Below are 6,410 nucleotides of genomic sequence, written 5' to 3' on the forward strand. Positions count from 1 at the left end.
TTGGATCTGGATCTGAGCCTTGGAAGCCTGAGTTCTGCACCTGGACCCAGCGCCACGCTGGTGGACCTGTTGCCTGGGCCTTTGTGTGCAGCTCATCTGGAAAGGGACCACCTGAACTGTCTTACCTCTTCTGGGATGGCTTCATCTGCTTTCCCAGCCCCTTCCCCATTCTTTTTGCTGCTGTGTCGGCAGCTGCATCCGGTGCCTGAAAGACAATGGGAAGAGGAAGGACTGGGTGGCAGGAGAGGGGCCAAGCTCCAAGCTAAACAATGATTTTTCTCCCGGTGGGTCCTCGGCAGCAGGAAGCAGCAATGGTTCCCAGCATTATTGTGGGCAGGGATGAGGGCTGCCCCCACCGGGATCCTTCTTCTATTCTAGGCACAGTCTCTTCTGAGTTGCTGCAAGCTTTGTTCCCTCGGCTGTGTAGTAGCCTCGGTTTCCCCATCTACTGACTATCCTAGCACCCAGAACAGCGTGCTGGGCTGGAAGGACCTTGGGCACTGTTTGCTGAATTAAATTATTGGAAGAGCAGAAGAGAGCTATTGGAAGAATTTCTAGGCATTGTTCTTCATCTTGGTGATCCCACCCATTCATTCCATCCATCTATCCATCCGTCCAACAATCCTGCCCTAAGGAAGCTACTTCCACGTGCCAAGTCCTGTGTGTGGCCCTGGAATACACCAGTAATATCCAGGTTCTGCCCTGCCAGAGTTCCCAGGAAGCAGGCAGTGGTCCCCAGGGTATATATTGGGGCAAAAAAAGAAAGTCTGGAATGATTGAGTTTATTTTAGGATGAGAACAATAATCCTGGGAGGAAAAAATGGACAATGGCCTTCAGACCACCCGCTCTTGCCCTCCTTTCCAGGGGCTTGAGCTGGAAATGGACTTGCAGCTGGGCGAGAGGGAGCCCTGAGTCTGGGTACAGTATTGTATGGGTTTGAGTCTCAGCCTCTTCACCTACTGAATGTGTGATCTTAGATGAGTTCCTTTTCCTCTCTGAGTCTGTTTTCTCATCTGTAAACTGGAACTAACTATGTGCACCTCCTGGCAGTGCCAGGATTTTAATCCTGAGGATTAAATTTAAATGGTGGGTGTTAGAGGGCTTCAAGCGAACTGTTAAATGCATTGAGTGGAGAGGGAGACCAGGAAACAGACCTCTGAGATATCTATTTGGAGCAGGGGACTTAGTGCAGGCTGGGAAAGAAGGTGATTGGATTGTGATGGGAAGGCTCTTCTAACTGAGAAAGGGCGCGCGCGCGTTCTCCCTCCGTCAATGCTGGGGGTGGATGAAGGAGTAAATGGCAGGTGATGCTGAATCAGCAAGGTGTGGGAGTGGGGGACAACACAGAGAGGCTGTCTGGGCCAATCTGAGTTCTTTTCTAAGGGAACAGCTCTGGCTTTGTGTGTCTAGATCAGCCTGAGACCAGTCTACTTACCGAGAAGACTGGCACTAGGAGACAATAGACATATATTGCCTCATGCTGCCCTCTGCAGGTTTCCTGCAGAACTGCACCTGTTAAATGGGGACAGTTTCTCTTCACCACAAATGGTAACTCTCCTGTGTCAGGAGATGGGGAAACACAAGACAGACAAGATCATACTCCTGCTGTGTAAGAGCTTCTGGTGTGTGAGTGTGTGTGTGAGAGAGAGACAGATCAACAGACAGAGACACAGAACAATAAAGATGAACAGTAAAGACGTGATCAGCACCACGATACAAGATGCAGAAAGGGTAGGGATGGCATTAGGTAAAGGTTTTGAAATGAAGTAAGCTTTCATCCATTCAATCATCCATCCACCCATCCAGCATATATTTATTGAACACTTAATGTATTCTAAGCCCTATTCTTTGTGCTGGAGTTATAATAAGAAACAAAATACACAGAAATCCATGCCTGCATGGAACTTACATTCTAATGAAAGGAAAAAATTCACAAATAAGGTGATAAATATACATTGTGTTGGATAATGAGTACTAAGGAGAAAAATGAAGCAGTAAAGGAAGAGTATTGTTGTAGTGATTATAGCTTTTGAAGTGGAATTTGAATAAAAAGATCCAAGGGAGAGGAATTTTAGCTTCTGTACATGGTTAAAATTGTGCTGGACTTTCTGTCCTGCATAACTAACTAGTGTGTGTACGTGTGTGCACACTCAGTCATGTCCAACTTTTTGTGACCCCACAAACTGTAGCTCACCAGGCTTATCTATCCTGGAGGAGAATTTTTCAGGCAGGAATACTGGAGTGGGATGCCATTTCCTCCTTCAGGGGATCTTCCCTGCCCAGGGATCACACCTGCATCTCCTCTGTCTCCTGAATTGCAGATGGATTCTTTACTGCTGCCTCATGGGGGAAACCCATAAATAACTAGAAAACTGTACAAATATATGGAATAACTTTTTAGGCATTGGACAGCTATTAGTGCAGAACTATTATCCTTGAGAGAAGGAAAACAAGACAGTACAAAGAAAATTAACTGTCTTTTTCTTATGAAAATAGATATAAAAACATTTAAGAAATGTTACCAAATCGTAACCAACTCCAAATAAAAATCATATATCATGGCCAAGTGGGGTTCATCTTAGAAATGCAGGATTAGTTTAACATTTGAAAATCACCATATTGTAAAATAAAGGAGAAAAACATAATTTATCACAATATATACAAAAAAGAGCATTGATAATATTCACCATCTATTTATGAGAAAAGCTCTATTAAAATTAAGAGTAAAATGTGGTAAAGAGCATCTATGAAAGTTCTACAGCTAATATCATATTTAATGCTGAAAGAGAATACTTTTACATTAAGAACAGGACAGGGATATCTGCTCTCATTATTTCTGTTCAACACTGTACTGAGGTCCTAATCACTGCCACAGTAAAAAAAAGGAAAAAGGTCATATATTTAGATATGAAGAAGTAAACTGTCTTTATTTGCAGATCAGATAATATAATAATATAAATAAAAAGTCCTAAGGAATCTATAAAAGAGCTATTAGAACTAACTAATATATTAATTAGCAAAATCACAAGATAAAAGGTCAATGTACAAAAGTTATTTGTATTTTTGTAGACTAGAACTGAACAACTGGAAAAATAAAAATTTAGAGCCATTTATAATGACTTAAAAACATGGAATATTTATGGATAAGTTCAGCAAATTATGTGTAAAATCAGTACACTAAAACTACAAAATACTGCTGAGACCAAAGTAAGATCTAAATAAATAAATGCATCATATTCATGGATTAAAAGACAACATTGTTATGATGTCAGTTATTCCTAAATTCATCTATAGATTCAATGCAGCCATAAGCAAAAATACCAGCAGGCTTTTTTTGGGATAAAAACAGACAAGCTGATCCTAAAATACATATAAAAATGCAAAAACCTATAATAGTAAAAATTTTTTTTGAGGAAGAACAAATTTGGAAGATTTACAATATTTGATTCTAAAACTTTCCCCAAGGTGGTAGCATGTTTGCACATTTGAGGAGCAGTGAGGATACTTGTATGGCTGTAGAAGAATGATGCAAAGAGATTATGGATTTCATTCTAAGTCAGTTAGGGAGCTATCAGAAGATTTTGATAAGGGAGCTTATATGATCCCACTTAATGTTTTAATAAGGTCACTCTGGCTTCCATATTCAGAACAGAATAAAAGGGAAAAGGGCAGAAGCAGAAAAGCAGTTTAGAGGCTACTGCTGTTATACAGAGATGATGGTGATCTGGACCAAGTGGTAAGAAGGGTTAGTTTATGGACGCATTTTTAAAGGTAGAGTTGACTGAGTTTCCTGATAACTGGATATAGGGCATGGAAGAAAGAAGTTAAGGTCTGGGCAACTGGACAACAGGGCTGCTAGTTACTATGGTGGGGAAGCTGGTAGGAGGATCAGGCGAAGTGTTTTGTGTGGCTGAACCACACTGACTCCATCTTATCAGCTTCATCTTAGCCTGAAGCCTACCCCCTCCTCTTTCTGCATGACTGAGCTTTAACCTACTCATAAGGAAATGCACAAGCCATATATATAGTCTCTATCAACTTTTACCCTTGCCGTCATCTCATGTGAAAACTGGAAGAATGCCTTTTGCTGATGCAGATGGTTAATGGTCATGAGATCCCTGGGGGAGATGAAAAATGCCCAGTTTCCTTTGGTGTTGACATGCTTCCCACTTGATAGTCAGATTCTATTTTTAGCTTTGGCTCTTTTAAATCTTCCTGCACTCCCTCCACAGTATGGTGTGGAGCATAGCTATCAATGTCTGGACTGTGGTCCACACTGTCCTGCCTGTATGTAAGTTGCCCACAATAGACTTCATTGTTGCACCTTATGGAGTTGCTTGCTGCATTTTTCAGCCTTAAACTTCCTTCTCAATTCAGAGGATATTATTCAACATCCTTCTTCCCAACAATTTTGTTAGAGACATGATAAGTTTGAGATGTCTATTGTATACCCAAGTGGGGTTATCAGATAGGTAGGTCCATGAATATGAAGTCTAGGTTAGAGATGTATTTAAAGCCATGAGATTGGATGAGAAGACTCGTGGGATGAGTGGAAATAGAAGAAAAGTTCCAAAGACTGAACCTTGTGGGTCCTCCAATATTTAGCACTTGTGGGAATAAGGGGGTTCATCCGAGAAATAGGAGGAAAAATTGTGTTAGGAGCAAAGGTGTTAGAAAAGAGAGGAGACCAATAATGTCAGACATATGGGCAGGGGAAGTGTTGAAGGGTCTTGAATGCCAGGATGGGGATATCAATCTTAAAAGACAGAGTTACAATCAGATTCAAGTCATAGAAAGATTCCTCTGGTAGCACTGTGGGATAGAAACAGAGGTTATGAAGGGGTCAGACTTTAGGTAGGTAGACCAGGGTGTGCATTCATGCTTAGACACTCAGTCGTGTTGCCCTCTTTTGAGATCCCATAGTCTACCAGGCTCCTCTGTCCATGGGATTCTCCAGACAAGAAGACTGGAATGGGTAGCCATTCTCTTCTCTAGGGGATTGTCCCAACCAAGGGACTGAACTGAGTCTCCTGCATTGCAGATGGATTTTTTCTGCCTGAGCCACCAGGGAAGGTCAGGGAGGAGGCAAAAGCAATTGTGAGGTCGTCCAATAAGACAAGATCAGGACTGATGGTCTCCTGATCTGGGATTTCTCTATTGTTTGGCTCTTCAAAGATTTGTCTGCCAAAGATTCCAACTGGGGGCTTCTCTGGTGGTTCAGTGGTAAAGAATCTGCCTGCCAGTGCAGGAGACATGGGTTTGATACCTGGTCTGGGAAGATTCCACATGCCACAGAGCAACTAAGCCTGTGTGCAACAACTACTGAGGCTGTGTTCTAGAGCTGGGGAGCTGCAACTACTGAGCCCACATGTGCAACTGCTAAAGCCTATGTGCCCTAAGGCCTGTTTCATGAGAGAAGCCACTGCAGTGAGAAATTCAGGCATGGCAAGTAGCGAGTAACCCCTACTCTCTGCAAGTGGGGAAAAGCCTGCATGGCAAGAAAGACCTAGAACAGCCCAAACAAAACAAAACAAAACAAAACAAAACAAAACAAAACAAAACAAAACAAAAGATTCCAGCCACGTCTTCCTGGCTTGCCCTGAACCTTGAGAAGACAGGAATGGCTGAGTCTTCTGTCCATGGTGCTGATTTGTAAGTTCCTCTCTTCATCTCTTAAAGGCACATTTGTGCTCCCATCTTAGCTTTCAGGACTGGCACAGAATCAACTAGCCCTGAATCAATCATCTCAGAATCAATCATCACCCTGCATATGGCCAGAGACTCAGAGCCTTAAGATCTGATAAAAGATTTTTTGGGTTGTGTGCCTGGCTCCACCTTTATTCAGATCTCCAAGGTTACTGTTGCTGTGATAGTCTTGCTGGCCAGACAGATTGAGAAAGGCTTCGTACCTAGAGAATGGAGTGCCCTGACCCAGTCAGTTTCCTAGGTCCTACCCCATCCATATAGTTGAAGTTGTTGGACCTACATAGTTCCCTAGTCTTGTTTCTTACAGGCACAGTTCCTTAGCATTTCCCATTCTGCTCAGCAATTATCCTTAGCAACCTGTAAGCTGCTAAGTCATATCCAACTCTTTGTGACCCTGTGGACTGCAGCACTCCAGGTCTCCCTGTCCTTCACTATCTCCCAGAGTCTGCTCAAACTCATGTCCATTGAATCAGTGATGCCATCCAACTATCTCATCCTTTGTCAGCCCCTTCTCCTGATTTCAATCTTTCTCAGCATCAGGGAACCTGAAGCATCAGCAACCTGTAGCCCAAACTCTCTGGCCTTTTATCATTGCATGTTGACTTTCCTTGAAAAGCCTCTTCATGCCTCCTTCATCTGAATAAATCCTAGACATTCTTCAATGCTCAACTTAGGGGTACCTTATTCTAGAAAGACTTCCCTG

This window comes from Ovis canadensis, chromosome 1, assembly GCF_042477335.2.
Source record: "Ovis canadensis isolate MfBH-ARS-UI-01 breed Bighorn chromosome 1, ARS-UI_OviCan_v2, whole genome shotgun sequence".
NCBI classification, from domain to species: domain Eukaryota; kingdom Metazoa; phylum Chordata; class Mammalia; order Artiodactyla; family Bovidae; genus Ovis; species Ovis canadensis.